Source organism: Hyla sarda, chromosome 13 (genome assembly GCF_029499605.1).
Source record: "Hyla sarda isolate aHylSar1 chromosome 13, aHylSar1.hap1, whole genome shotgun sequence".
In the NCBI taxonomy this organism is placed as follows: Eukaryota; Metazoa; Chordata; class Amphibia; order Anura; family Hylidae; genus Hyla; species Hyla sarda.
In genome coordinates, this window is record NC_079201.1 from 7,085,207 (window position 1) to 7,098,643 (window position 13,437).

Sequence of the window (13,437 nt, forward strand, 5' to 3'; positions counted from 1 at the left end):
GGCACCAATTTGTTAGGTTTCCTTTGATTCAAGAGAGATCACGGTCATTTATCCCAGTTGGAGATCAAGTTCAGAGAACGAGGGTGGTGGCACTCAAATGCCAAGACAAACCAAGCATCCCACAATGGCATTGTTATTGCCCTCCCTGGGTGGCCCCTGGCTTGGAGACACTAGGATATTAGGATTCAAAAGGCAAACAATATGTTTCTGAGGGAACCACTGGGAACCGGCCCAAAATTGATGGCTAACGGGAGACAAGCCAACCAGGGAAGCATAACCAAAGAGGTCAGGAAGTTCTCCTTAAGACTAGTTTGATCACGGGAACTTCAAACCCCCTATACTTTTTTTTTTTCTTTAATTCGACAGTTAAGACGCCTAAGCGGTTTTCATGGACGACTTAGCCAAACACTTGTGTCTTTGTTACCCTCAAACATTGGGTAATCAATGAAGAAGTCTTTCTTTGGCCGTTGACTTATCTGCTTGCTCAAGAATGTTTTGAGAAGGTCACTTGAACTTACTCATTTCAAAAACCTAAAATATGCAAAATATAGAATTCTCAATGTAAAATCCCAGCAGGGAAGGACTTGGCAAATAATTAAAAGGACAATTGATGTTTGTTGCTTCTTGTCAAGGATATAGTGATGGGCCATGGATGTCTCTATTTCTATGCATTTTTGAACTGACTAAAAATAAATAATTTAATAGCTTTTTTCTAGAGTATTTGTCGCAGAGAAACTTTATTTTCAAATGTTATTAACAACTACTATAATGAGGAGGCTTAGAAACCTATACTATATTTTCTTCTCCCACGAAGAAGATTTCTTTCTTCCTCATCGTAACCTAATGTTAAAAAGAACAGAAATCGGGAACTAAGCAGAACATCTACCTATTTACTGCCTCCTATGTACATGAATATAATTACTATAATACTGCCCTACTGTTTATGAGAATATATGTACTATTTTACTGCAGTTAAGGAATATAACTAAAATAATTTTACTCTCTCTAAAACTTTTATAATACTACCCTTATGTATAAAAGTATAACCACTATAATACTGCCCATTGTACATTAATAACATAAAAACCATGTTTTACCCTTTGTAGAAAACATGTAACTACTGCAGTACTATTTATAAGAATATAACTACTATAATTCTGCCTCCATGTACAAGAGTATAACTATTATATTACTGCATTCTATGTACAAGAATAAACTATAATACTGCCCAGTATGTTCCTGGAATATAACTTCTATGATACAGCCACTTTATGTATGAGAAAATAACTACTACTTTGGTGTAGTTTGATAATATATATATATATATATATATATATATATATATATATATATATATCCTGCCTTTATGAATTAAAATATACCTACTATTATACCATCCTTTATGAGAATATAAAAAAACATACAGCCCCCTGTATATAAGAATATAACTAATATAATACTGCCCCTGTATACAATAATTTAATACTACTCATTATGTATAAGAATATGCAACAGAAACAGATAATAGTCCGGCACTGTGTCACACCAGGACCTGTCCTTCGCCAATATGTGACCAACAGCCTTCAATATTATGGAATATAACGTGGTGCTCTGACAAAATGGCTTCAACTTGACTAATATACTTCCAAAGAAAAATTAATGTCGGCACTCACCAAATCATCTGTATTTTCTTCTTTATTGTGTATACTTACATATTACGTAGGACAGGACGACATACATAAGATTTGGTGAGTGCCGACATTCATTTTTACTGCACTCAATGTAGAAAATAAATAACTACTATAATACTGCTCCTATATACAAGAATATAACTACTATAATACTGCCTCCTGTGTATGAGAATATAACTACTATGATACTGCTCCTATATACAAGAATATAACTACTATAATACTGCTCCTATATACTAGAATATAACTACTATAATAATGCTCCTGTATAGAAGAATATAACTACTATAATACTGCTCCTATATACAAGAATATAACTACTATAATACTGCTCCTATATACAAGAATATAACTACTATAATACTGCTCCTATATACAAGAATATAACTACTATAATACTGCTCCTATATACAAGAATATACCTACTATAATACTGTTCCTATATACAAGAATATAACTACTATAATACTGCTCCTATATACAAGAATATAACTACTATAATACTGCTCCTATATACAAGAATATAACTACTATAATACTGCTCCTATATACAAGAATATAACTACTATAATACTGCTCCTATATACAAGAATATAACTACTATAATACTGCTCCTATATACAAGAATATAACTACTATAATACTGATCCTATATACAAGAATATAACGACTATAATACTGCTCCTATATACAAGAATATAACTACTATAATACTGCTCCTATATACAAGAATATAACTACTATAATACTGCTCCTATATACAAGAATATAACTACTATAATACTGCCCCCATATACCAGAATATAACTACTATAATACTGCTCCTATATACAAGAATATAACTACTATAATACTGCTCCTATATACAAGAATATAACTACTATAATACTGCTCCTATATACAAGAATATAACTACTATAATACTGCTCCTATATACAAGAATATACCTACTATAATACTGTTCCTATATACAAGAATATAACTACTATAATACTGCTCCTATATACAAGAATATAACTACTATAATACTGCTCCTATATACAAGAATATAACTACTATAATACTGCTCCTATATACAAGAATATAACTACTATAATACTGCTCCTATATACAAGAATATAACTACTATAATACTGCTCCTATATACAAGAATATAACTACTATAATACTGCTCCTATATACAAGAATATAACTACTATAATACTGATCCTATATATAAGAATATAACGACTATAATAGTGCTCCTATATACAAGAATATAACTACTATAATACTGCCCCTATATACAAGAATATAACTGCTATAATACTGTCTCATATATACCAGAATATAACTACTATAATACTGCCCCTATATACAAGAATATAACTACTATAATACTGCTCCTATATACAAGAATATAACTACTATAATACTGCTCCTATATACAAGAATATAACTACTATAATACTGCTCCTATATACAAGAATATAACTACTATAATACTGCTCCTATATACAAGAATATAACTACTATAATATTGTCTCCTATATACAAGAATATAACTACTATAATACTGTCTCCTATATACAAGAATATAACTACTATAATAGTGCTCCTATATACAAGAATATAACTACTATAATAGTGCTCCTATATACAAGAATATAATGACTATAACACTGCTCCCTATAGATAATGGAGTGTGGAAGAGATTTTCTGAGTAGCTTTCAAACCAAACCTCTAAAGATAATTTACTGTAATATACTCTAGCGAGTCCGTCTGGTACAATCTGTGTAACCTGTGATGTTGACTCATTGTAAGTGGCAGGAATTTTGCTTTTCATTTAATAATACAATATGTTGCCTAAAAAGTGACTTCATGATATTAAGCTTTTTCTGGCCCGGACAGGGCTGGGACACGGGGGTACGAAGCTTGTGTGGAACACATCACATAATCCAGGTTCTGTGCGTAGCCAGAAGCTTGCAGGCATTAGCACCTAATTTTAGGATATATTGACCATTCCACTCAAAGTAAAAGACGAGAAATGTAAATGCCCCGATGATGTAGAAGTTTGAAAACACTTGAATCTGGTTATTTCCTGTTCTGAGTAGTGCTAAGTCACAAGCACAATACTAGTTTAAGTAACTGTGTTTTGTGAGGCTTGGGTTACACTATGTGTTTTTAAGTGTAGCTCCAATTTTTCTACTTAAGTTTATAGTTAAAGAATATGAGGTGTAAATCAACTTTCTATGTTAAATATATGTATTAATAATTTTTGGTGATGTTTCTGCTCATTTTCCATTTCTATCTATAGTTTAAAATAATCCTTAAATCTTGCAGGCCTAAAACTAAGTTAAACTAGTCCGTCATGGTGCTGCTCAGGGTGTATGGAGTGGGCTCCTGTCTTGAGCAGGCGGCTATTAACCCTTTAGATTGCTGCTGTCAAAGTTCACAGCAGTTTCTAATGGGGCATTGAAACCATCCCTGGTGGTCTAATGGGGTGTATCGCCCCCCCTTGCAGTGTGTGTGTTTGTGTGTGGGGGGGGATGTTTGGGCTAAACCACTTTAATGGTAGCCGGATGGCTTACCTCTTTTCGTCAGCTGTCCGTGGCTCTTCATTTGATAGAAGTCCCTAAGAGGACTATTAAAGTGTAAAAAAAAAAAAAGTTTAATAAAAGGTTTAAAGAAAACAAACATCAACTTCTTCCATATTAGAAGTTCAAATCCCCCCATTTTCCTTATAAAATGCATGTAAACATGATAAAAATAACGTATCGCCATGCGCTTAGTTGCCTAAACTACTATTAAAATAAAATGTTACTTTTCCTGTACAGTAAATGGCGTAAGTGTAAGTCCAGAATTGCGTATTTTTTGGTCACTTCATATAGTAGAACAAAATAAATAAATTAATGAGCAAAAAGTCCCATCAAAATAAAAATAGTACAGATGAAAAATAAAGATCACGGTGCAAAAAATTTACCCACATACATCCCTATATATGGAAAAAATAAAAGTTATAGGGGTCAAAAGAGGAATTTTTAGCCTACTAATTTTGGTACAAAAAGTTATTGGGAAGAATTATCAAAACCTGTGCAGAGGAAGAGCGGTGCAGTGGCCCATAGCAACCAATTAGATGGCTTCTTTCATTTTTCACAGGCCTCTTGAAGAAGCAATCTGTTTGCTATGGGCAACTGCACCACTCTTCCTCTACACAGTTTTTAATAAATCTCTCCCATAAACAAAACAAAACCTATATAAACTGGGCATCCCTTGTCATTTGTGTGCTGCGTAGAACAGGAAGTCCTCAAAAGTTACAAAATGGCATATATTTTTTTTTTATTTTGCCCCACAAATAATTCGTTTTTTTTTTTTTTTGATTCTCTGTGGATTTGGTAGTAAAATGTAATGACATGTAATGACAGTCACATGTACTTTGGTGGCGCAAAAAACAAGCCTTTATATGAGTCTGTAGGTGGAAAATTGAAAGCGTTATGGCTATTAGAAGCCAAGAAGTAATAAGTGCAAAACTAAAAAAAAAAATCCCTGTGTTCTTAAGGGGTTAAGACTTCCTGTTCTGTATGTGATGATAAAGAGGGGGCTGCTGTAAAGTGATCTGTACAGGATTACAGTGAAAGGTGGCACTAGTGGATAGAAAAGACAGTAGGAGCTGATGACCTCTGCACAGGTCACAGAACATGCCTCCTACAATGAATAGGGTCTGAGGAGGTTCATCGTGTCTATAGGGCTTGTTGTAAAGCACATGACTAAAACAGCTCTGCCGAAATAGCTATCCTCATATTAATGTACAAAAATAAGTAAAAAAATTCTAGACAACACATACTTAAGCTGAACTTACACATACATGTTGGCCAAAGTCGCCATCTTTGCTTGGGCAATTATACAAGGCCCAAAGCCAACTCTGCAGAGTTTTGGGAAGTTACATGTCCTCTCAGCAACCAAACACTTTATCCCTTGTTAGGTTTTGTCAGAAGACGTGTTCTCCATGAAAGTGTCACCTGCAGGAGGATAGTGAGAAGGACTGTTGTAGCACTTGCACTGCTAAATGTCAGAGCTTTACTGCAGTCACTGTTCTCGTCCTGCTACATCTACTAGACCACCATCATACAGTCATATTGGTTACACTCTTCATCCTGGGTCAGCTCTCCTTCAGGGATGGATAAATATATAGAGATGAGATAGAGATAGATATGAGATAGATAGATAGATAGATAGATAGATAGATAGATAGATACACAAGAGATGCAGAGACAGCACGGCCAGAGTAGTCACACAGCAAGTGGGTGCAAGCCAAGTTTCTAACAGTCCCAGACTGTACAGGTAGATATCCAATGCAGGTATACTGCCTTATACCTGCATTAGATAGATAGATAGATAGATAGATAGATAGGAGATAGATAGATAGGAGATAGATAGCTGGATAGGAGAAAGATAGATAGATAGATATGAGATAGATATGAGATAGATAGATATGAGATAGATAGATAGATAGATAGATAGATATGAGATAGATAGATATGAGATAGATAGATATGAGATAGATAGATATCTATGAGATAGATAGATAGGAGATAGATAGATAGTAGATAGATAGGAGATAGGAGATAGAGAGATATGAGATAGAGAGATAGATAGAAAGCTAGATATAAGATAGATAGATATGAGATAGATAGATATGAGAGAGATAGATATGAGATAGATAAATAAATAAATATGAGATAGATAGATATGAGATAGGAGATAGATAGATAGATATGAGATAGATAGATAGGAGAAAGTTTATAGATATTAGATAGATAGAGATAGATAGATAGATAGATAGATAGATAGTTCAGACCCCACCCAGTCACTAGTACAAGCAGGGATGTGCACTTATCTCCCTGGTCTGTGTCTTTGAGACCAGAATAGTCCCACGGACTTACATAATGGCCCTCATTTACTTAGAAAATCGGGTTGTAAGTCTATCTTGCTTTCTTACCCGACTGCTTTTTTCCCCTGGTATTTATTATTATGTCGCATCCTGTTTGTCGCACGTGGGTTTTGTTGGTTTTGGTTTCCAACTCCTCTGAGTTGTCGGGAAAAAATCCACAACAATTCAACAAATTCGGGTTGGAAACCTTTATAAATACGTGGGAAAGCTCAGAAATGTCGGGTTACGCCCCTTTTCCGGGTTTGGGAGAATCCACATCGGGTCCATCGGGAAAAAAATGTTGCATCGTGCCGCACACTGGCGCACGATGTCTGCGATATGTCGCAGACAAAGATGCGCCAAAAAACCAGACAAAAGAAGTCAGGTTTAGAATAGTAAATGAGGGCCAATGAGTCCATTATGGTCACATGATACAAAGCTGGGGGAGAATGCTCTAAGTGCGCCCTTCTTCCATTTGCTTCTCTTGTATGGCCAGTCTGAACACTTAGACCTCGACCAAACAAAACTTTTGATATGTACCTATGTTTTTTTCATGACATTGCGCATTTAAAAGGTAACTCCACCTGTAATAGGCCGATGATCTCTCTCAGCTAGTTGATTTATAAAGCTCATCCATTACAGACACTAAGGGTGGAGATTTATCAAATCCTGTCCAGAGGAAAAGTTGCTGAGTTGCCCATAGCAACCAATCAGATTCTTTCATTTTTGAAAAGGTCTCTGAAAAATGAAAGTAGCGATCTGATTGGTTGCTATGGGCAACTCAGTAACTTTCCTCTGGACAGGTTTTGATAAATCTTCCCCTAAATCTTTTAGGATTCCTACAAACATGTAAATGTTACTTTATACTATAGAAGATATCTGCAGACAGCGAGCGTTCCGATCATTTTTTGCCTGAGGTAAATGACACAACTCTAAACTTGTAAGTTGCCAAATTCATACTTGAGGGATTTTTTTTTTGTATTTTGAGGGGTGGATTGTATTGGAAGCGCTCAGTATATTCTTCAAAAGTGATGGGTCCTCCTTGAAGTGATTACTTTCTGGTGACTAAAGATCATGAAAATTAAAGGTACGGGACATTGGGGCCTGCAACAAATGCTGAACAGGCCTCTCTGGCAGTACAAAGGTTCATCTCTGGCATCCGTAACTAATTCCAGCATCCTCTTTCTACTGGACTGGGAATAATAAATCTACATTCACCGTATATTGCGATCTTGCACAATGTTTTCACTCATGACTCGGAGTCTTTCTGCAAAAGAGGTCACCTTTCCTGCAGTCGAGGCCTAAACTTCATACTACCTCTTTTAAAGGCAATAAGATTTCCCCCCCCCCCCCCAAAAAAAAAATCTTGTTGGGTTGTATTTTAAAGAGTACCGGCCACCAAACTAAACGTTTAATATAATGTTCCGTATGTAATTATAAGACCCTTTGCTATTTGCTTGCTGTTAAAATTCTTAACCTTATATGTTTTTAAGGTGATTGAAAAAACGGCCACTAGGTGGCTCTGTTCTGTTCCCTGCACAAGTCAAACTGTTAGTTTGGTCTCCTCTCGCTCTCCTGGCAGGAGACCAAACTCAGGAAGTGTGTGCGGGAGGCTTCAGTGATGTCGCGCCTGATGGGGAATGCCCACTTTCTCCTGCCGGGAACTCACAAAGCTCACCACAGGAGGGGTGTTAGGAGTAGGTAGGGAATATAATCTGAGTTAGTTTAGAAAATATGGTTTGATGACAGGTACTCTTTAAAGCAGTGTTTCCCAACAAGGGTGCCAGGCATTCTGGGAATTGTAGTTTTGCAACACCTGGAGGCACCCTGGTTGGGAAACACTGCTTTAAAGAAATCATCTTGACCTCATTGTGTTCCTACCATCGGGATTTAGGCTTAACCATAAGATTCTGAACACTGTTTCTTTGGCTCGGAGAATAAAACCTTGTCCAGTCTGTAGACATTTGAAAGTGCATTTAAAATTATGTTTTACAATAGTATTAGTTGTTGTGTCATAGTGGTAAAATAATGGATGCTTGTAAGATGTTGCACTTTTTATGAGTAAAAGGGAGTGTGACAGCCCTATTCAGATGTCAGGGAGTGGAGTGAAATGTAATGATAACTGGTGTTATAGTCCCTCGGTTGCCACAGTGGCAAGTGCCCAGGAGGTGGGCTCTTCTTTTTTAGTGCCCTGAACTCCCTGTATTTAGGGTTTCCCGATCTCCTACTCTTAGCTGTGATTGACAACTCTAGTGCCTGGTTCTCCTGATCAGACTCTAGAGATGTCAGTCTTAGCTGTGAGGAGAGACAGAGGAATCTAAGGCTGAGTTTCCATGTTCATTGGAGCTCGGTTGACAAACAAACAGCGGAGCTCGATGGTCCGTTGCACAACAGACACCAACATTTTACAGTGGGTCCCATTGACTTAGAGTGGGGTCCCTCAGGTTTCCGTCTAGTGTTTGTTGTTTCGCAGGAGTTTAGAGAAGAAGAAAAGGGACCTTCAGTTTTTTTTTCTCCACTCAACTCCCAGCAGACAAACAGAGCGCAATGCTATGTGAACCCGGCATAAGCTATCAATACAAGGAGCTCCATGCACCTAGCACAAAGAGCTTGCTTGATGAACACTTCCCATGGCGGTGGATGGAAAATAAAGCAAAGGTGTTCTTCTACCCACCTCCCTGACCTCTGTAGAGGATTTTTTGATGGCTCAAAATTGCTGACAGATTAATTTTTGAATGTCAATTCCAAACATACCTCAGTATTAAGCACCAGTTCCATATTTTCTAACATTGTAGGAGCTTTTAGAAAAGCTTCTTGTTGCCTTGAGTTGCCAGGAGGAGCAATGGCAACTGCCCTGGTTGTTACTCGTCAAGCCTATTCAACTGGTGTCCCAGTACCTTGTGCATAATATATTTATTCCATTGCAATAGAAATATATATATATTTTTTTATGGATTTTGGATCAGGTTTTTATTCTTTTTAGATGCACGTAATACAAAACAAATATACCTCACAATGCAGAACCCCAGTTAACCAGGAATGTTGAGAAACAGTCTGTGCATTCTTTGACACCTTGGAAGATACATGTAGTTGGTGGATTATAACACAACCAACATATCGCAAATGTAATGTCACATAAATTTACAATAAAAAGGGAGCTGATTACTGATCTCCTCCTTTCAAAAAATGTACACCAATGGCGAACGATCACTAGGTGTCATAGAGATACATTGTGCTTAGCAGATGGAAACACACACGTTGAGGGAAACCTGTCACCCTCTATTGACTTAGATACTGTTTCCCTTTGAGACAGACTTAGATACTTGAGGGGAAAAAAGGAACTCTACCAATGAAGCCAAGATATAAAAGTAAAACGTAACTTTTACTAAGTTTATATAAAAATTCAATCAAATACAGGTATAAAATGTGTGCACAATAAAAACATGTAATCACCTCGACATTAATAAATGTGACACTCAAAAGAAGAATGTACCAAAAATGTCTCAGAGGAACAATAATTTCCAAAAATAAGTAGGGAGGGAAGAAGGTATAGGGTACAGGTGAGTATATTAACCAAAAAATAGCCCTGCCTATTCTAACCCTTACCCTCACTATCAATAAGGGTGGATAGGGGAAAGGATAAACATTGGGTACCACTCAGATATAATAGCATTAGTTAGATCCTAACTATATTCTCATGCTCCAAAAATCCAATGCGTTTCTCCTATATTTTTCAATGGGTTCATCAGGGGTGTAGGAGAAATTAACATAACACAATCAAAGAGATGATAAATGCATCTCATACATGAGATCTACAATAGAAGTGCTTGAGACAATAGGTGAGAGTCAAAGGTCACGGTCACAGTCTTATAGTCTGTTGAGTAGAGGATTTCAATCAGCTTGTTAGATAGAGGATGTTTGACAGTCATATAGTTGGCCAAGTGTAAACGGGGGGTCCATCTTAGAGATATCATAGGAAAGTGATTGTCGTTGTGATCACAAGAAACTTAATTATATAAGATTTGACCTTACAAAAAGAAATCACATAAACATGGAACAGTGGTAAATTGAGATCATAGGTAAAGAGAATAGTTCCAATTTCTTGGGATCACACATCAGTGTTCACATGTGATGAGAGTCAAGTGCTCAGGGCTAGAATGCCCGAAGAAAGTTGGACACTCCCCTTATGTCTGTAAGAAAATACATTAACTCGGATCACTCGAATATCATATTTAATAGACTTATTGGTGATTATTTAAAGTTATAAAAGATAAGTATACCTCTCAATACATAATTAGTAAGGACTGATAGTGTATAAACTGATGAGACCCCCATGAGATGTTACTAGAGAAAACAAAAGACAATACATCAGTGTACCCTTATGTGAAATAAATGCCAAATAATAATGGGTTAACCAAGAAAAAAGGTATGAATCTTACCCAGCCTAATGATGTTAATGTTGTCGGTGTATCATGACATATAATGGATACGATCAAAATGTCCAAAAATGGCCCCCCATGCAAAGTTTCTGCAACATAAACAAGGTATAGGAATCACCCATAGTTGAAGATAAATGGTCAGAAGAGTAAGGCTAGCGATATTTATAAATATTTCTTACCAAAAGATAATGATGGAGATAATGCACAGTAGCAGCGCTGCCTTCAGTGTTTCAATGAACATGCATTCCCGATGTCACAGTCTTAATGACTACAAGACAACAACATATGGGCCATAATAAACGCCGACAATAGTGACATTCAAAAGATACAGGTGTATCGCTTACCCGACTGTGAACATGGAGCAGCTAACAAGCGTGGCTGGCGATAGCAGCAGATGCCACGCGTCTCGTTTAAATGCCGACAAGCTGGAGATGATGTGCGCACCGCTGTGAGATCTGCGGAAGTACGGAGGCATCATACCAGGGAGCTGTAGAACGCTATGCGTTCCAGGTAAAATCTACTGCTGTAGGATCTGCGCATGTACAGAAGCGCTGTCTCAGAGAGCTGTGGAATGCTATGCGTTCCAGCTAACGGAAATAGCACAAATGCAAGTCATTTGTATTAGTGAAACCAGAATCCGTTCAAGTCAATGGGAGTAGTGTGCTGTCACTTAGATATTCAGGCACGCATAATACAAAAAAAAAAGGGAGGAAGGGAAAAATGAAGGGGTTAATATAAGTATTAACCCTACTAACTGTAAGGAGGGCAGAATATAAGCACAAACTTGTCAGGGAAGGGGACAATCTCTACTGCCATAAGTATAATAGGCTAGCTTAAATAGGCAATATAGTTAAGAAATGGAAAGTTCTAGATATATTTATGATATCACCACATGCAGTTTGTCAGACAGTAATACATTATTCCCTTCCTTCTCTTTCCCAGGGTAAGTAACACCTAGACACCAACATCTATAAGTAATATGAATGAACGTGAAAAATCATGAAATTGTAAACTGTGGCTGCACGTGAGAAATCATGAAATTGTAAACTCTGGCTGTACGTGAGAAATCATGAAATTGTAAACTGTGGCTGTAAAATGCTACAGCTAAACTAAATAGTCATTTGACACAATACTCTAATAAGAGGAAATCTGATGATAACAATAGAAAGTTGATACAAACGATGTAAAAATAAATTTAAAAAACTACATCCGAACAAAGTACAGGGAGTTGTGGCAATTATTATAATGATGGCACCAGGAGTTAGTTTATTAGATACAGAGTATTCATTACTAGGGTATTCCATTATTTCATAGTATTATATTGGTCCAAAGTTCAAGGCTAAGGGACATACTGTAAACTAGTATTAAATGAACAAACACGAATACCACGAATATCTTCTGAGGCAGCATCGTGTGAGTGGGAATTTTTTGTTCCTTTTCCTTTGGTTTTGGTTGTAAAAGCGCTGCCCTATTGAGAGGTATCACATGTTGGTATGCTTATTTAAGCACTTTATCTGGATAACCTCTCGCCTTAAACCTATTGCATAAAATTTTTGCTTCTTGATGGAAACTTGTTTCTGATAAACAATTCCTTCTTAGATGCAAGTATTGTCCTTTAGAGGTACCTTTCCTCAGAGGGTATGGGTGGTGGCTTTACCATGACAGGAAATTGTTTCCGGCTGTCGGTTTCCTATAAGTTTGAGTGTCTATACCTCCCCAGGCATTTTTTTTGTAGAAGGACCTCAAGAAATTCCAACGTATTACGATGAATTTCATGAGTAAGACCAATTTCATTTTTATTTAGGGCAGCCAAGAAATACTCAAATTCACATCTGGGACCTGACCAGATGACGGCCACGTCATCTATATATCTGCCCCAGTATTGAATGAACGGATGAAAGTGTGAATGTGAATCTCCAAAAACTATCCTCCTCCCACCAGCCCAGGATTAAGTTGGCATAAGTGGGTGCCACTGTGTCATTCCCATCTTCTGTCGCTCCAGATTCTCCTGCTCCTCCTACTTTTAGTCAGTCATTCCACCAGCAATCCATCAGTGTAGCCATGTCCAAGAGACAATGGCCCAGAAGCTGAATGTGCTCCTGTCCAAGTTGCTGGTGCTACAGTCCTTCCCTTTTCAAGTGGTGGACTCTGCACCTTTCAGAGAACTGATGGCTTGTGCCGAGCCGAGGTGATGAGTCCCAAGCCGTCATTTCTTTGCGAAGAAGCCCTACACAATTTTGTGGAACAGAGGGTGGGCCAGTCCTTGAGCCTTTCGGTTGGTACCAAAGTGCATGGCAGCGCCGACATGTGGAGCTGTGACTAAGGTCAGGGACAATACATGTCCTTTACGGCCCACTGGGTGAATGTGGTTCCTGCCCAGCAACAACAGCAACTTGGA

The 13,437-nt window shown here is 37.2% G+C and overlaps 1 protein-coding gene and 2 long non-coding RNA genes across 4 annotated transcripts in view; 1 reads left to right on the top strand and 2 right to left on the bottom strand.

Annotated features, from left to right (window-relative positions):
- Positions 1-13,437, top strand: part of STX8 (syntaxin 8) — a 226,433-nt gene that overhangs the window by 174,031 nt on the left and 38,965 nt on the right. The gene's annotated exons all lie outside the window — the stretch shown is intronic.
- Positions 726-5,683, bottom strand: LOC130297265 (uncharacterized). Its single transcript, XR_008849460.1, has 3 exons — positions 5,530-5,683; positions 4,262-4,314; positions 726-840 (listed from the first exon to the last, which is right to left on the bottom strand). It is a non-coding gene; the product is annotated as an uncharacterized LOC130297265 (long non-coding RNA).
- On the bottom strand, positions 11,050-11,476 carry LOC130297266 (uncharacterized). The gene is made up of 3 exons (XR_008849461.1): positions 11,384-11,476; positions 11,219-11,307; positions 11,050-11,128 (listed from the first exon to the last, which is right to left on the bottom strand). It is a non-coding gene; the product is annotated as an uncharacterized LOC130297266 (long non-coding RNA).